Source organism: Meles meles, chromosome 1 (genome assembly GCF_922984935.1).
Source record: "Meles meles chromosome 1, mMelMel3.1 paternal haplotype, whole genome shotgun sequence".
In the NCBI taxonomy this organism is placed as follows: Eukaryota; Metazoa; Chordata; class Mammalia; order Carnivora; family Mustelidae; genus Meles; species Meles meles.
Genome location: NC_060066.1, coordinates 180577550 through 180596100, shown reverse-complemented (window position 1 = coordinate 180596100; position 18551 = coordinate 180577550). Strand labels below are relative to the sequence as shown.

The 18551-nt window shown below is 39.3% G+C and overlaps 1 protein-coding gene and 1 pseudogene across 2 annotated transcripts in view; both read right to left on the bottom strand.

Moving 5' to 3' along the window:
• PIK3R3 (phosphoinositide-3-kinase regulatory subunit 3) overlaps window positions 1-18551 on the bottom strand; it is a 121756-nt gene that overhangs the window by 54951 nt on the left and 48254 nt on the right. The gene's annotated exons all lie outside the window — the stretch shown is intronic.
• LOC123949026 lies at window positions 10884-11523 on the bottom strand (annotated as a pseudogene).

Here is an 18551-nt window from a genome sequence, read left to right as displayed (position 1 = left end):
GGGAAGGACAGCTAATGTGTGCAGAGTAGGGTAATGAAAATGTTACAAAATTGTTTGTGGTGAAGGTTGCAAAACTGTGAATATACTAAACATACTGAATTATACACTTTAAGTGGGTGAATTATTATGCTATGTGAATTTTATCTGTTATTTTTTTTAAAAAGCTGTTATCTTAAAAAAAAAAATCAGGCTATCAAAATTACTAGATGGGGTAACAGCTTGCTATAATCCATACTTTTTTCCTAAATGCTACTTATACCTATCTTGTTTGGAAAGGACTTGATGTGGCTTATAAAAGTAGAGTTGGACCTATAATTTTGCAAAATTTAAAATTCTTCTTTAAACTTACATTATATAAAGCATTTTGCTATAGCTATGAAAGGTACAAGGACAAGGTGTTTCCAGCCCTCAAAAAAGAACAAACCCACATGGAACAACATATAGAAACACCTAACCATAACACTCAGCATAACTAAGTAAATATTATAGTAAAGGTAAAAGCAAAGTCTAATGGAAACCCAGCAAAAGGAGCAATTGATCCCCTCCTGTGGAAACTTCAGTGCAAACGCTAAGCTGCTCAAACCTAATCCTTAGTGAGCTGAGTGCCATGAACAGCAGGGCCCAACATTATGTTTTCCAACTTTTTAGAAAAACTTTCAAAAATTCACTTTGGTATTTTTTAAAAAGATTTTATTTACTTATTTGAGAGAACAAGAGAGCACAGGAAGCGGGAGTAGCAGAAAGAGAGGGAGAAGCAGGTTCTCTGCTGAGCAGGGAGCCTGATGTGGGCTTGATCCCAGGACCCTGAGATCATGACCTGAGCTGAAGGCAGGCGCTTAACCAACTGAGCCACCCAGGTGCCCACTTTGGTATTTTTTAATTAAAGAGAGTATTCAGGGGCTATAGCACTGCAAAAAGATTATTTCTTTAGTTGTAATCTATAAATAATTTATAAACAGTGAAGTATCATATCAAAGTTAAATGTACTGAAGTTGATAACTATGGTATACTGTGGAATGTAAAGGAACATTCCTATTCTTAGGAAATACATATTACGGTATTTAGGGGTTAAGGGCCAGGATGATTGTAACTTAAATAGTTGAGAAAAGAGCACTTTTCTCTGTATAAAGATGACTTTATACAGATAGAACATGAATTATAAAATAAATTGAATAAAATATTAACAAGTGAACCTGATTATGTTCTTTGTATTCTTATTTTTGAAACTTTTCTATAAGTTTGAAATTATTTCTACATAAAATATTTAATTTTAAAAAGTTAAGAATCAGAGTGAGGTACTTATTAAAACCAGGGAGGAATGGCAGATCTCAGCCCTTATAGTCTATGTTAGGGTTTGACTTTATAAAGGATGGCTTTAAATTTTTTTTTTTTTTAAGATTTTATTTATTTATTTGACGGAGAGAAATCACAAGAGAGGCAGGCAGAGAGAGAGGAAGGGAAGCAGGCTCTCCGCTGAGCAGAGAGCCAGATGCGGGACTCGATCCCAGGACCCTGAGACCATGACCTGAGCCGAAGGCAGCGGCTTAACCCACTGAGCCACCCAGGCGCCCCAGGATGGCTTTAAATTTTAAAAATGGAAGAAAAAAGGCTAAAACATTTGAATGTATGTCTCCAGTCTTTGCGAGAGGGAGAGGGGGCACACCCAATTATAGAAGCAGTCGGAGAGACTTCAAGCCTTTTGATTCTGAGTACCACAAAACCAGGAGCCAGCTATATATCCCTCATTTTACGGTGAAGTTTTAACCAACATTCTGTCTGAAACTCTGACCAAAGCTTTTCTTAATTCTGTAACCCAAACATACAGCACAGTGGCCGGTACACAGTACACACAATAAATGTGTTCATTCAACAATGGCTGGCCTTCTTATTCTAGGCCTTTGTTTCCTCCATCCATAAAATAGGGCTAAAGTAGTTTCCTTCATCCATAAAATAGGGCTAAATCCTCGTAAGATGATCAAATGAGTCAATATATGTAAACTTAAAACAGTGTGTGACACACAGCACTCAATGAATATTAACTGTTAGACACAGGTGCTAGGCCAGATGCCAAAGATAATGACAAGACAGTCCAGTGGGCATTTTTTATTAAAGATTTTATTTATTGGGTACCTGGGTGGATCAGTTGGTAAAGTAACTGCCTTTGGCTCAGGTCATGATCGTGAAGTCCCGGGATTGAGTCCCCCATCAGGCTCCCAGCTCCACAGGGAGTCTGCTTCTCCCTCTGACCTCCCCTTTCATGCTCTCTCTCTCTCAAATAAATAAATAAAATCTTTTTTTTAAGATTTTATTTTTATTTATTTGACAGAGAAATCACAAGTAGGCAGAGAGGCAGGCAGAGAGAGAGAGGGAAGAAGTCTCCATGCTGAGCAGCCCAATGTGGGGCTCGATCCCAGGACCCTGAGATCATGACCTGAGCTGAAGGCAGAGAGTTAACCCACCGAGCCACCCAGATGCCCCAATAAAATCTTTTTTTTTTTTTAAGATTTTATTTATTTGAGAGAGGGAGAATGAGAGTGCATGAAAGTGGGGAGAGTCAGAGGGAGAAGCAAACATCCTGCTGAACTGGGAGCCCTACGCAGGACTTGATTCCAGGACTCCAGGATCATGACCTGAGCTGAAGGCAGTCGCTTCACCAACTGAGTCACCCAGGTGCCCCTGGTGGGCAATTTAAATAAGTAAAACATATAATTACTGTGCTATGGTTAAACACAGTAAACGTATTTTTAAAGTGTATCTTAAAAGGTAAATATTATAGTATATGATTTAGATCTCAATTTAAAAAAAAAAAGAGTAATGGGGGACCCTGGGTGGTGCAATCAGTTGGGCATCCACTCTTGGTTTCAGCTCATACCGTGATCTCAGGGTTCTGAGATTGAGCCCAACTTCAGGCTCCACAAGAGTCTGCTTGACATTCACTCTCTCCCTCTGCCTCTCCTGCCCACTCTCTCAAATAAATATTTAAAAAGAAAAAAGGGGACAGACACAAAAAAATAGGATGCCATGGAGCATGCATGGATCTAGAGAGAATCAAGGAAGAAAAGATGGTGTCCTAGGAACAGCATGTCTATCTAAAAAAAAAAAAAAAAAAAAAAAAAAAAAGTCCAAGAGAGAATTTAAAGAAATGCCTGAAACATGGAGAGTACAAGGTAGAGAGAGTGGAAGTTCATTTGAGTCACCTGTCATCTCCTGTGTTCTTACCCCAGTGTAGCCACCTCCCCCACTAAACCATCTCTTCATTGCTCATCATTCCATTATGTCTTCTGGGCTTTCCTCCTTGATCATTCTCCCTACATTGTAATTAAAGTATTTTATTATTTCAGTATCTTCCCAGAAAGTGTTTTTTCCCCACTTCCTAGCCTGCTCTGAAGTCTGGCTTTTCCTGAAGAACACTACTAATCTTGCAGCCCTTGCTCTTAGAAGGTTGCTCATTTTCCCACACCTCATATACTCTGGGCCTCTGTTCTTCCTTAGCTCTCAGTTTTCCTAGAAGGCCCTTTCTTCCTTTATCCACACCTTAAAACTGATATTTCCTTGACCCACTTTTTACTCTATACTTGCATCTACTCCCATAGATTCAAATAATATCTATACTCTGATCCCAAAACAGTATTTCTAATAAGAAAGTCTTTTCTAAATATCTGAGTGTCCAACAGAAGACACCTAATATGTGTCAAGCCTGTACCAGGAACAGTGAATTAGACCAGTGCTTCTCACATTTATTTATAATAAATTACAAATAATCCAGGGATCTTATAAAAATATAGAATATGGTTGGCTAGATATGGACTGAGGCCTGGAATTCCGCATTTCTAACAAGCTCCCAGGTGATACCAATGCTGCTAGTCCAAACTTTGAGTAGCAAGAAGTATATACGTATCTCTCTTTGAAAATCTTCTATGGGATAGGGGAAAAAAAAAATTAGGCAGTAGATTACAAGAGCCAAAATACAGTTGATTTAAAACATGTGGTTCTTTATTACCTCTAAAATCTCTCCAAATTGGCAATAAAAAATATTTTTAATGGTATAAACATAGAATAGCAAAGAGATGAGGAGAGGAAACAATAGCAGATGATAGCAACAAAACTTTAATACAGAAAAAGCAAATAGATGAATTTGACTTGGTAGATTGCAAAAACTGAAACCTAAGCCTGAAACGAGAAAGTCTAATAAAAAAAAAATCTAATTCACACCACTGTGTTCTGGGAAGCCAGAAATTGATGGCACAACACATCTCTGAAAGGAAGACTGAGTGCTGGGACCATAACCTGAAGAACTGGCTGACAAGTCTACAGAAAGAGCAGTTAGATCCCTAGTTCTCCACCCCAAGCCCCAAACAACCAGTCAACTACCCCTCCTCCACACCACACAAAGGCTGCCTGTCAACTTACTGATCCAGAGAAGCAATTAGAGAGGCTCTGGACTCAGGGAACACCAACCACAGCTAGGACTAGGGTAAGTCCCTAAATGAAAATAGCAGAATTAAGGAAAAGATAGATGTCCCAACTCCCTTCCCCACCTCAGTTCTTTGAACACTGCACCACCAAGCTTTCATTCCCCAGGAGGAGTCAGGTAGATTTTTCTCTGGGTAAACTGACAAGACCACAAAAAAAGACCTAAAGATATAGATATTTGGGGGTTACCAAAGAAAAAGATATTCACACCTCACCAACTTTCAGTGAAGGGCTCCAATTAACACAGCTTGATCACTGACATGGAGGTTCCAATCAGCTTTTTAGTATATCATTCTTTTTTCCAATCTTTTTATTCTTTTTTTCATTAACATATATTATTTGCTTCAGGGACACAGGTTTGTGAATCAGTCTTACACAATTCACAGCATTCGCCATAGCACACACCCTCCCCAATGTCCATAACCCAGCCACCCTATACGTCCCCCATCTCCCCCCACTGCCCAACAGCCCTCAGTTTGTTTCCTGAGATTAAGAGTCTCTTATGGTTTGTCTCCCTAGTGTATCATTCTTAAATAAGAACAAACCCTTTAAAAAAGGAAATTCTGACACATCCTACAACATGGAGGAATCTTGAAAACATGTCACAAAATGACAGATAAACTAGTCACAAAAGGACAAAGATTGTGTGATTTCTCTTATATGAGGTAGCTAGAGTAGTCAAATTCATGGAGACAGAAAGTAGAATGGTGGCTGCCAGAAGCTGGGGGGAAGGTGAATGGGAAGTTAATTTAATAGGTACAGAATTCCAATTAGGTAAGATGAAAAGGTCTGGAGACGAATGATACTTATGGTTACACAACAATGTGAATGTACTTAATGCCAAAGAACTGTACACCTAAAAATTATTAAAATGGGGCTCCTGGGTGGTTCAGTCATTAAGCATCTGCCTTCAGCTCAGGTCATAATCCTGGGGTCTTGGAATGGAGCCCTGCATCAGGCTCCCTGCTCAGCTCCCTGCCTGCTTCTCCCTCTCCCACTCCCCCTGCTTGTGTTCCTTCTCTCGCAGTAACTCTGTTAATAAATAGAATTTTTAAAAAATTATTAAAATGATAAATTTTGTTATATATATTTACCACAATTTTAAACACAGAACCAGAAGACATTAAAAGAAAGTTATCAAGATTAAAGAAAACCAAAACCAAACAAAACAAAGGAACTTTGAAGTAAACAAAGAATTCAAGGAGAAGAAAACATCACAGACACACAAAAAAGTATAACATCCTCAGGAAAGGAAATATTGAAACACAAACAAGATCTATAATAAACACTGAAGAACAAGAGCCCTTACATATTAAATTCAAGATATAGATTTTTTTAAAAGAACAAAACAAAACAAAAAAACCGTCAACTGACAAGCTGGCAAATAACATCGAGGAAATCTCCCAAGAAGTACAACAAAAAGAGAAAGTAATGAAAACAGAAGATAAAATAGAGGATAAACCCAGAAGGCCCAACACTGAACTAACAGAAGTTCCAGAAAGCAGAGAGAAATATTTAAAATAAATATAAGAAAAAATGTTCAGAAATGAAGAACATAGATTTCCAGAATAAAAGTTTACACTAAAGGGGCACCTGGATGGCTCAAGCAGGTTAAGTGGCTGTCTTCTGCTCAGGTGGTTGATCCCAGGGCATGGGAGGTTGGGGTACCCAAGCCCCACATCACGTTCCCTGCTCAGCAGGGAGTCTGCTTCTCCCACTGCCCCACACCGCTCATACTCTCTCTCTCTCTCGTTCTCAAATAAAATGTTAAAAAAAAAGTCCACACCAAGTATGCCACATAAGGAATGATAAATATCCACATCAAAATACATCTCTGTGGAATTTTACATCAGGGATAGAGATGGTCCTAAAAATCTACTGTAAGGGGGAAAAAAAATCACAAAGGGCTAAGGCCTGAAATGTTTTTGAATTCTTCAATAGCAAGGCTGGAAACTAACAACACTGGAGAAAAACCTTTGCATTTGATGGCGAATGATTTTTCTACCTAAAATTATATATCCTACCAAATTATCAATTACACGAGGGTAGAATTAACATTTTCAGACATACAAGGTCACAAACAACTTATAACTTATCTCTTGGAATCCTTTCTTAGGAAGCTCCTGAATGATGTGCTCTAGCAAAATAAAAAGTTAAACCTAGGAAAGAAAAGATGGTATAGGATTCAGGAAAATGGATACCAATGCTAAGGAGAAAAGCAAAGGCAATCCCCAGGGTAATGGTGAATAGGAGTACCAGGATGAGAGTTGTAAATAATAGGTGGGATTCTCACAATAGAATGAAGGACAACTTAAGGAGCATGTTGAAAGGGGAAAAAGGGAATTATCTGATGTTTAACCAAACTGAGATGAGTTTTATAGTTCTGTCACAGAGTATGGGGAAAATACTGTCATAAGTACCTTTAAAAATGAGGCAAATGTTTAAAATTTATGGCAATTACTAATTTCAAAAACCTATATAAGATAAAATCATAATGTATTTTATTTCAGTATCTTCCCAGAAAGTTTTTTTTTTTACATTTTTTTTCCATTTTATTTATTTTTTCAGCATAACAGTACATATAATGTATTTTTATCCCCAGGGGTACAGGTCTGTGAATCACCAGGTTTACACACTTCACAGCACTCACGATAGCACATACCTTCCCCAATGTCCATAGCCCCCTCCCCCTCTCCCAATCCCACCTCCCCCCAGCAACCCCCAGTTTGTTTTGTGAGATTAAGAGTCATTGATGGTTTGTCTCCCTCCCAATTCCATCTTGTTTCATTTATTCTTCTCCTATCCCCCTAACCCCCCATGTTGCTTCTCCATGTCCTCATATCAGGGAGATCATTCTTGCCATTTGCGACGACGTGGATGGAACTAGAGCGTATCATGCTTAGTGAAATAAGTCAATCGGAGAAAGACAACTATCATATGATCTCCCAGAAAGTGTTTTTATCCCCACGTCCTAGCCTGCTCTGAAGTCTGGCTTTTCCTGAAGAACACTACTAATCTTGCAGCCCTTGCTCTTAGAAGGTTGCTCATTTTCCCACACCTCATATACTCTGGGCCTCTGTTCTTCCTTAGCTCTCAATTTTCTTGTCTGTGTGCACTGTTTAATCGATCATAACATGTAAATACTAAAAGATAACTTAAGGGGCACCTGGCTGGCTCAGTCAGTAGAACATGAAACTCCTAATCTCAGGGTTGTAAATCCAAGCCCCAATCTGAGTATTGAGTACTGAAAAATAAAAATCTTTGAAAAAAAAAAAAAAGGTAATTTAAGAAATAATTATAATTGTCATGTATTAGAAAAGTGGGTAACGAAGAACATGTAAGGCATAAGAGAGCTAAATCCCCATCTTCCTTAGAAGGAATCAATAATATCAAAAAGTTAAAAATTTTAAAATAGAAGTGTAAGCACATTATGAAAAATAGGGAAGTAGAAACCAGAAGAACAATATTAGGACTGTAGATCAGAAATTGGGGATACAGAGGGTAGATCAGGGAACTGCTGCTTTTTTAGGGGGGGTTCCTACTATAAACCTTTTGACTTTTTAAACTATGAACTTCTATTGTTTTGATGAAAATAAAAATCAGGGGCACCTGGGTGGCACAGTCAGTTAAGCATCTGACTCTTGGTTTCAGCTCAGGTTGTCCATGACCTCAGGGTCAAGAGACTGAGCCCTGCATCAGGCTCCATGCTCAGCATGGAGTGTGCTTGAGATTCTCTCTCCCTCTTCTTTTGCCCCTCCCACACATGCTTTCTCTTTCACAAGTAAGTAAACTTTAAAAAGAAAAATCCAATTAAAAGAGGGGTGCCTGGGTGGCTCAGTGGGTTAAGCCTCTGCTTTCGGCTCAGGTCATGATCTCAGGGTCCTGGGATCAAGCTCTGTGTCAGGCTCTCTGCTTGGTGGGGAGCCTGCTTTCCCCTCTCTCTCTGCCTGCTGCTCTGCCTATTTGTGATTTCTCTCTCTCCCTGTCAAATAAATAAATAAAATAAAATTTAAAAAGTTTATTCCGATTCTGGCACTTATAGTTGATTTGGGAAATTATCTCACCTCTCTAGCCTTAGCTTCAATATGTTGACGCCAACTCATATAGACTAGCAAAAGCTGATACATTTTCAGGAATTTTACAAGCCAAGGTTATATCCAATCATTAAAAATTAAATCATATAAATGCACAATGAAGTTATATTAAAAATAAAGGTGGATGCCTGGCTGGCTCAGTCAGTAGAGCATCCAACTCTTGACCTAGGGGTCGTGAGTTTGAGGCACCCTACAGTGGGTGTAGAGATTACTTAAAAAAAGACAAGGGGAGCCTGGGTGGCTCAGTTGGTTAGGTGTCTGACTTCAGCTCAGGTCATGATTTCAGGGTCCTGGGATTGAGCCCCACATCAGGGTCCTCACTCAGCAAGAAGTCTGCTCATCCTTCTTTCTTCCCCCCACCCCCAACTCGTGCTCACTCTTTCTCAAATAAAATGTTTTTAAAAAAGAGAAAGGTAATAAACATTCAAAATTAGTTCATTAATATTTTATTATGTTTTATCTACCTATCTACAACTGCTGTATTTATATAGTAGAAATACTTTGTGCTACCGCACATCTCTTTCAAACTCTTCATTCAGTATAACACATTGGTAGCTTAAAATCAGTCACAGTGGGAGTATGTACACTTCAGAAACCAGCAAATGCTACAAATCAGAGTTTGATTTATTGTTGTATTTATTATCTCCCAGGGGTCAGCAAACTATGGCCCTCTGCCTATTTTTGTACAGTGCAAAGAATGGTTTTTATATTTTTTAATGTTTGGAAACACACACATACACCCCACACATAGAATATGCAATGGAGACCATGTGTGAGCTACAAAGCCTGAAATAGTCACTATCTGGTTCTCTACCCACCCTCCCACACACACAAAAATGTGCATATGTCTTATAATCTAAACTTAATGGAGAAAATGTCAATTCAGTTTAATAATCTTAATTCTATAGCTACAGTTTTAGTGCAATAAGAAATTAGATGGTGTTGAAAACCAAATGTATCTTCCTCACCATCCACATCGTTGTAAGATTTCATTTTTGATGGCTAAGTAGTATTCCATTGTATATGTATATATATATATACACACCACATCTTTATGCATTCATCTGTCAATGGACATCTAGGTTTTTTCCATAGTTTGACTGTTGTGGACACTGCTGTTATAAACATTGGGGTGCAGGTGCCTCTTCGAATCACATTTGTATCCTTTGGGTAAATACCTAGCAGTGCAATTGCTGGGTCATAAGGTTCCTCTATTTTTTTTTTTTTTTTAAGATTTTATTTATTTATTTGACAGACAGAGATCACAAGTAGGCAGAGAGGCAGGCAGAGAGAGAGAGAGAGGAGGAGGAAACAGGCTCCCTGCTGAGCAGAGAGCCCCGCGATCCCAGGACCCTAGGATCATGACCTGAGCCAAAGGCAGAGGCTTTAACCCACTGAGCCACCCAGGTGCCCCAAGGTAGCTCTATTTTTAACTTTTTGAGGAACTTCCATACTGTTTTCCAGAGTGACTGTACCAGTTTTCATTCCCACCAACAGTGTAAAAGGATTCCCCTTTCTTCACATCCTTGCCAACATTTGTTGTTTCCTGACTTAGTTTTAAGGCATTCTGACTGGTGTGAGCTGGTATCTAACTATAGTTTTGATCTAGAAGGTATTATGCTAAGCAAAATAAGTCAATCAGAGAAAGACAATTATCATGTGATTTCACTCATATGTGGAATTTAAGAAACAAAACAGAGGACCATAGGGGAAAAGAGGAAAAATAAAATGAAATGAAATCATGGAGGGAGACAAACCAAAAGAGATTCTTAAACAGAATTAGGAAACAGGTTTGCTGAAGGAAGTCAGGTAGGGGTATGGGGTAACTGAGTAATGATTACTGGGTGTTATACGCAACTGATGAACCACTGAACTCTACCCCTGAAACTAATAATATACTATATGTTAATTAATTGACTCTAAATAAAGTTTTAAAAAATCTCGTCCTCACCAAATCTAGTCCTCTGGTCTATTCTATCCTAATAAAGGGTATCACTACACATTTGTCAAACTCTTAAAACTATACACTATAAAGAGAAAATTTTACTATATGTAATTTTTAAAAACTTTCTTTAAATAACACATGAAACCTTTTTTTTTTTTAAGATTTTATTTATTTGACACAGAGAGAGAGAGAGCACAAGCAGGTGGAGCATCAGGCAGAGGGAGAGGGAGTAGCAGATTCCCCACCAAGCAGGGAGCCAGATGCAGGGCTTGATCCCAGGACCCCAAGACCAGGACCTGAGCCAAAGGCAGATGCTTAACTGACTAAGCCACCCAGGCACCCACATGTGAAACTTTTTTTTTTTTTTTTAGCACAAACACATTTATTTACTAACCAAAGGGATGATCCTAATTAAATCAACACTTTGAAATAGTTGCATGTAAAATGTTTGTGATAAAGATAACTGAACACAGTAATGGAAAAAAAAAAAAAGCAGTATGGAGATTTGCTCATTGAACTGAGCTTGTTCATCCTCACAGGTAATTCCTATCCAAAATGATGATGGAATTTTTACTCTACTTTTTCATAGACCCGAGTACAGGTGACATTGTTCATGACGCATTCCACCACTAATTTCCCATTTTCCAATTTTCTTGTGATTGTGCTTTCCTTCCCATCCCATTCCTGATGTTGAACCAATGCGCCGTCTGTGAAGTTGCAGACCGTCTGAGTTTTTCTGCCATCAGCTGTAGTTTCTTCAAACTTCTCTCCAGGTTACATGAAAACTGGGTTGTTTTCAAAGTGCTCTCAGTTTTTATGGTGAGGTTTTTGCCATCAGAAGAGATGATACAATCTGGTTTGGCCATTGCACCCACTTTTCGCAGAGCACTCCTACTTCCTTCATGTATTCGTCAAAGCCTTTGCTCTCCACTAAGCGCCATCTTCCTACCAGCTGCTGAATGGTGGCCATGGTGGGTGCGGGCGGGCTGAGCTAGCAGAGCAGAGCCGGGGCGTTGGGAAGCGTGGCTTACCCATGTGAAACTTTTTAAATGAAGATGCCTCAATCCAACTTCCTAGGACTTCTGAGTCAGTTGATCCAGAATGAAACCTGAACCGTTTTTTTTTTTTTTAAACACAACTGGCAATTCTGATTTAAAACAAAACAAAACAAGACCTGTTCCTTTTTTAAGTTATTTTAACTCTAGTTAATTAATATAGTGTTATATTAATTTAAGGTATGGAATTTAGTGATTCAACTATTCCATACATCACCCAATGTTTATCACAAGTGCACTCCTTAATCTCCATCACCTGTTTAACCTCCCCCTACTCCAGCCACATCCCTCCTGGTAACCATCAGTTTCTTCTCTATAATTAAGAATCTATTTCTTGGGAGAACTAGGTGGCTCAGTCAGTTAAGTGTCTGCCTTTGGCTCAGGTCATGATCCCAGGGTCCTCAGATACCTGAGTCAGGCTAGCTGCTCACTGCTTTTCCCTCTGCCCTTCTCCTCCCAGCAATACCTGCTGCACCCCCCCCATGCTCATTCCCTCTCTCTCTCTCAAATAAATAAATAAATAAAATCTTTAAAAAAATCTATTTCTTGATTTGTCTTTTTCCCCCCTTTGCTGGTTTGTTTTGTTTCTTAAATTCCACATTTGAGTGAGATCATATGGTATTTATCAGACTTCTTTCACTTTTAGCATTATACTCCCTAGCTCCATTCATGTCATTGCAAATGGTAAGATTTCACTTTTTATGGCTGTAGATATATCACATCTTCTCTATCCAGTCATCAGTTGATGGACACTGGGCTGATTCCATAATTTGGTATTATAGATAATGCTGCTATAAACACTGGAGTACAGGTTTACCTTTGAATTAGTGTTTTTGTATTCTTTGGGGAAATACCTTTAAGTGTGATCGCTGAATCGTAGGGTAGTTCTATTTTTGGCTTTTGGGGGAAACTCCATACTGTTTTCCAGAGTGGCTGCAGCAGTTTGCATTCCCACCAACAGTGCACAGGGTTCCTTTTTCTTCACATTCTCACCAACACTTGTTTCTCGGGTTGTTGATTCTAGCCATTCTGACTGAAGATGTGAGGTGGTATCTCATTTTAGTTTTGATTTGCATTTCCCTGATGATCAGGGATGATGAACATCTTTTCATCTGTTGGCCATCTGGATGTCTTCTTAGAGAAACGTCTGTTCATGTCTTCTGCCCATTTTTTAATTGGATTATTCATTTTTTGGGTGTTGAGTTTTGTAAGTTCTTTATATTTTGGATACTAACCCTTTATCAGACATGTCATTTAAAAATATCTTCTCCCAGGGACACCTGGGTGGCTCAGTTGGTTAAGTGTCTGCCTTTGGCTTGGGTCATGATCCCAAGGTCCTGGGATCAAGTGCCGTATCATCAGCTTCCCCGCTCAGTGAGGAACCTGCTTCTCCCTCAGCCTGCCTCTCCCCTTGTTTGGGCTTGCTCACTCTCTCACTCTCGCTCTGCCAAATAAATAAATAAAACCTTTTAAAAAATGTTTAGAAACCTATTTAAAAAATAAAAACCTGGGGCGCCTGGGTGGCTCAGTGGGTTAAGCCTCTGCCTTTGGCTCAGGTCGTGATCTCAGGGTCCTGGGATCGAGCCCCACATCGGGCTCTCTGCTCGGCAGGGAGCCTGCTTCCTCCTCTCTCTCTGCCTGCTTCTCTGCCTACTTGTGATCTCTGTCTGTCAAAGAAATAAATAAAATCTTTAAAAAAATAAAAATAAAAATAAAAACCTTCTCCCATTCCGCAAGCTGGTTTTTAATTTTGTTGATTGTTTCCTTTGCTGTGCAGAACTTTTTATCTTGATGTAGTCCCAATAGTTTATTTTTGCTTTTGTTTCCCTTGCCTCAGGAGACATCTAGAAAAAGGTTGCTATGGCCAATGTCAAAGAAGTCATTGCCTGTTTTCTCTTCTAGGATTTTTAGGGTTTCAGGTCTTACACTTAGGTCATTAATACATTTTGAATTTATTTTTGTGTATGGTGTAAGAAAATGGTCCGGGGGCCCTTGGCTGGCTCAGTCAGTAGTGCATGTGACTCTTGATCTCAGGGTCATGAGTTCAAGCCCCATGTTGAGTGTAGAGTTTACTTAAAACTAAAATAAAATTTTAATTTAAAAAAAGGGTTTTGGGGTGCCTGGGTGGCTGTTGTTAAGAGTCTGCCTCCGGCTCTGGTCATGATCCCAGCGTCCTGGGATCAAGCCCTGCATCAGGCTCCCTGCTCAGGGAGAAGGCTGCTTCTCCCTCTCCCTCTGCCTGCCACTCTCCCTGCTTGTGCTTTCACTCTCTGTTAAATAAATAAATAAATAAATAAATAAATAAATAAATAAAACAAACAATAAAACTCTTTCACAAAAAGTGGTTTGGTTTCTTTTGCATGTTGCTGTCCAGTTTTCCCAACACCATTCATTGAAGAGACTGTCCTTTTCCCACTGGATATTCTTTCCTGTTTTGTTGAAGATTAACTGACCATGCAGTTGTAGGTTTATTTCTGAGTGTTCTATTCTGTTCCATTGATCTATGTGTCTATTTTTATGCCAGTATCATACTGTTTTGATTACCACGACTTTGTAATATAACTTGAAGTCCAGAATTACGATGCCTCCAGCTTTGCTCTGCTTTTTCAAGATTGCTTTGGCTATTTGGGAGGAGAACCCTATTCCTAATCCCACAAATATACTTTGACTTCTATCTCTAAAGCTTTCCCAATTACTCATACTCTCCCTGTTCTGTCACCTCTATTAGACCTCCAATTCCATAAATTCATTACTTTCTATACTGTACTGGTCTTCACACCCTCTCTATCTCAACTAATACCCTCATCTCTTTTGTCCCTTTCATCCTCCCTACTGCAACTGCCTGGCAAGACCCCCATCACAGCTCAATCCATTTTCATGCTTTTTCTGCTCCTTCCTTGGTTTACTAGAGGGAGAAAATTTTTTTTCAATATGGTTTCATTAGTAATGATCTTCAATCACAAGTAGACCCTCCACATGATCCAAATATCTTCCCCAGGTCACCTGGATGGGTCAGTTCGTTAAGCATCTGCCTTTAGCTCAGGTCATCATCCCAGGGTTCTGGGATCTAGACCTGCGTCAGACTCTCTGCTCAGCAGCAAGTCTGCTTCTCCCTCTCTCTCTGCCCCTCCCCCTTCTCACACTTGCACACACTCTGAAATAAAATCATTTAAAAAAATTTTTAATTAAAAAAATATTTTTAAAAAACACAAATATTTACCTAGACTTCTCTCTCTCCCATTCTTCACTACAGCCATTTCAAACCTTCTCCACCTTCTTCAAACATCATATTCTACTTCTCCTCACTCATTTTTAGCAAACCCCATTTCACCCCCTACATGAGAGAAAATAAAAATTGTGTGGAGGGGTACTTAGGTGGTGCAGTCAGTTAAGCATCTGACTCTCATTTTGGCTCAAATTGTGATCTCGGTGCTGTGAACTCAGGGTTGAAAGATCGAGCCCCTTGTTAGGCTCCATGCTCAGGACAGGGTATGCTTAAGACTCTCTCTCCTTCTCTCTCTGCCCACCCTCCCTGCACTCTCTCTCTCTCAAATAAATCTTTATTTTAAAAATTGTGTGCAGGGGCACCTGAGTGGCTCAGTCAGTTAAGTGCCTGCCTTTGGTTCGAGTAGTGATCCCAGGGTCCTGAGATCCAGCCCCATGTTGGGCTCCCTGCTCAGTGGGAAGTCTGCTTCTCCCTCTGCCCATCCCCTTGTATGAGAGCTTGTATGCTCTCTCACTCACTCTTTCAAATAAATAAATAAAATTTTTGAAAAAAATCAAATAAAATTTTTGAAAAAAATCAAATAAAATTTTTGAAAAAAATTAAAAATTAAAAAAAAATTGTGCCAGAGAGCTACTTCAGTTCCCTGCCATTCGCCATAAATGTAATTGCATCTACACTCATTTTTTTCTTTCTTGTCTAAATTAGTCCCTCTACTAAATTCTCTGTATCTCATCTCATTTTACCACTAGAAAGATTTCAGTCCTCCACAACCATATTCCTACTCTCTAGCTCTCCTGCTTTACTGGCTTCTTCCTACCAGTTGCTAAGTATGTCCAATCCATTCAATTACAGGTCCCCTGACAGAAGTCGTTCTTTCGGATTATAAAATCTTTTGAAGAGCTGATGAAAACTTTATGGCTTCTGTCCAAAAAATGTATGTACACAGAGTTGGCATATAATATTGAGGGTGGGGTGTCCATAAATACCTAGTTAGGAATCCATACTCTATAACTTCTTTTTTAAAGGATTTTATTTATTTGACAGAGAGAGTGGCAGAGGGAGAGGGAGAAGCAGACTCCCCACTGAGCAGGGAGCCCAATGTGGGGCTTGATTCCAGAACCTCAGAACTCTAGGATCATGACCTGAGCCAAAGGCAGACACTTAATCAACTGAGCCACCCAGGAACCCCAATACTCTACAACTTCTGTTCTCTTTTCTCCTTTATACCCAAGCTTTGTCAAAGAGCTGTATACTGTCTCTCTCCACTTAAATTCTCTCCTGAGTCTATTGCAATCCTGCATCCCAACCTCACAACTCCACTAAAAACACTTGTGCCAAGGGTGAGTGACCCTTGTTACTAAATTCAGTAGACATTTTTTCAGTCCTTATCTGCAGAATGTGATGCTGCTAATACTTCCCTCCTTTTTGAAACACTATCTTTACTCAGCATCTGAGACCCTCTAATTCCTCTATACTTTTTCTAATTCTCTGGGTTTCCTTCCTCCCTCCCGCCTGCCCACCCTCCCTCCTTTCCTTTCAATTCATTCATTATTTTAGAGAGAGAGAAAAAGAGCATGAGCAGGAGGGGCAAAGGGAGAAGAGAGAGCCTCAAGCAGACTCCAGACACAGGCCTGATCCCACAACCCTGAGATCACAACCCAAACCAAAACCAAGAGTTGGATGCTTAACCAACTATGCCACCCATGTGCCCCTCCGGACATTCTTTCTAAATCTGCCAGAGGCAACTTTTCCCAGGCCAGTTAGGGTATCATTAGAGATCTATGTTTAGTTGTCTCCTTAACCACCACTCTATACAGCCAAGACATCATAGACTGGCAGACCACAAGGCTGATTTTAATGGTCAGAACTCTATACCTGTTACAATGCATACTCTCCCCCACCAACTCCATTCTCAGAATTTTCTGATTTGCCAACACTTAAAAATTAGGGAATTCCACTCAAAATTTTCGTTTCTGGCTTCTCTCAAAAAACTGGAAGTTCTGGAAATTCTGCACCCATTACCACAAAGAAATATTCCCTAGAGGCTCCCAAATACCTGAAGTGAAGTATCAGTTATTACTTTCATTTTGCTGGTATAGCATTTTCTAAAAAGTATCTGGCCTGGGCACCTGGGTGGCTCAGTGGGCTAACCCACTGCCTTCTGCTCAGGTCATGATCCTGGAGTCCCGGGATCGAGTTCCACATCAGGCTCCCTGCTCCAAGGGGAGTCTGCTTCTCCCTCTGACCTTCTCCCCTCTCATGCTCTCTCTCTCAAATAAATAAATCTTTAAAAAAAAAAAAAGTATCTGATCTGTTTCACTCAATGTTACTTATAAACATGTAAGTTTGCAATACTCTGCTCTGTCACTTTCCTGGGGTAATTTCATGCTATAGGCCTCCAAATCTTATTTCCAGCCACCCACTCCCCACAGGGTTATTTTCTATGTGTAACTCATTCTCAGTACCTCTTCAGGGAAATTTCTCAGATTTCCCCTCCCCCCAGCAAGACTAAAGTGACCCTCTATTTGATACCATAAGCATTCCCTACTTATCCCTATTATAGTACTTGTCAGTCTCTGTGAAAATAACTTCTTTTTTGTGGTCCCTACTAGCCTCTAAGATCCTAAGAAAACAGTGTATACTGGTCATCATTATAACCTCTGTACCTAATATTGTGCTGAATCTCCACAAGTATTTTGTAGAGTTAGTAATGGAATTTCCTGATATACTAATTAATCCTAAATTTATCAAAGCAAACAATGACTAAAAATCCACCATAAAGAGCTTAATAAAAATATCTGGACCAATATTCCCCTTCAGTGGGGACATGTACTACTATTTACTGAATGTTTACTTACTATATGTCAGGTATTATTCTAAATGATTTACATTATTAATTTATACCATGTTACCATGTTACAAATGGAAAACTGAGGCACAAAGAGAAAGAGATTAATTATCTAGCCCTTGCCCAACTAGTAAGAGTTAGAGCTGGGAAATGAACCCAAGCAGCCTTGCTTTGCTCTAGATTCTACCATTTTAACCACTTTGAAGACCACTTCTTACTTATATAGAAATGAATGATCCTTTTTTAAGCCAAGAATTTACAACATGCTTTGGGAGATGATTTTGAATGAAAGTGGTCCCTCCTTCAGAAGTCAACATCTTGAGCAAATAAAATAACTAGGAAAATGTTTAAACAGGAGTACCAAAATCAAGTTTTGATACTGCAAGAATGTCTGAGCAATTCTTACTGGATGGAGAATAAAAAACTTAACATAAAATGCCGTATACACATTTTCAACATAAACTTGTAGATTAACTTAGGGGGTCATTGAAAGAATTCAATATTATCCAATACGTTTTTCCATGTAGTAGAAAATGCTGTTTTAAAGCAGTCTCATTACATTGTGGAAATTGGTAACAATGAAAATTCAAGCCTATTAACTGAGTATTCTAAGAAAATTAATTTATGATTAAAATGTAACAAAGAACCACTGGACCAGTAGACAAAAATACTGTCCTATGAATCAAGGGAGCTGGGCTTCAGTCTCAAATTTGCCACAACTGATAATGACCAAATGGGGTCTTGGAGGAAACAGCTGTTTGTTTGTTGTTTGGCTGTTTAGCATCCATTTCCCCATCTTTGGCAACAGTAACACACTGCATCTAATAGAATAACTCCTTCCCCATATGTACATCTTAGTAGATCAAGGTCTCTTCCTATCCCCTAGGGTAAGGGCCTAAGGAATGGACAC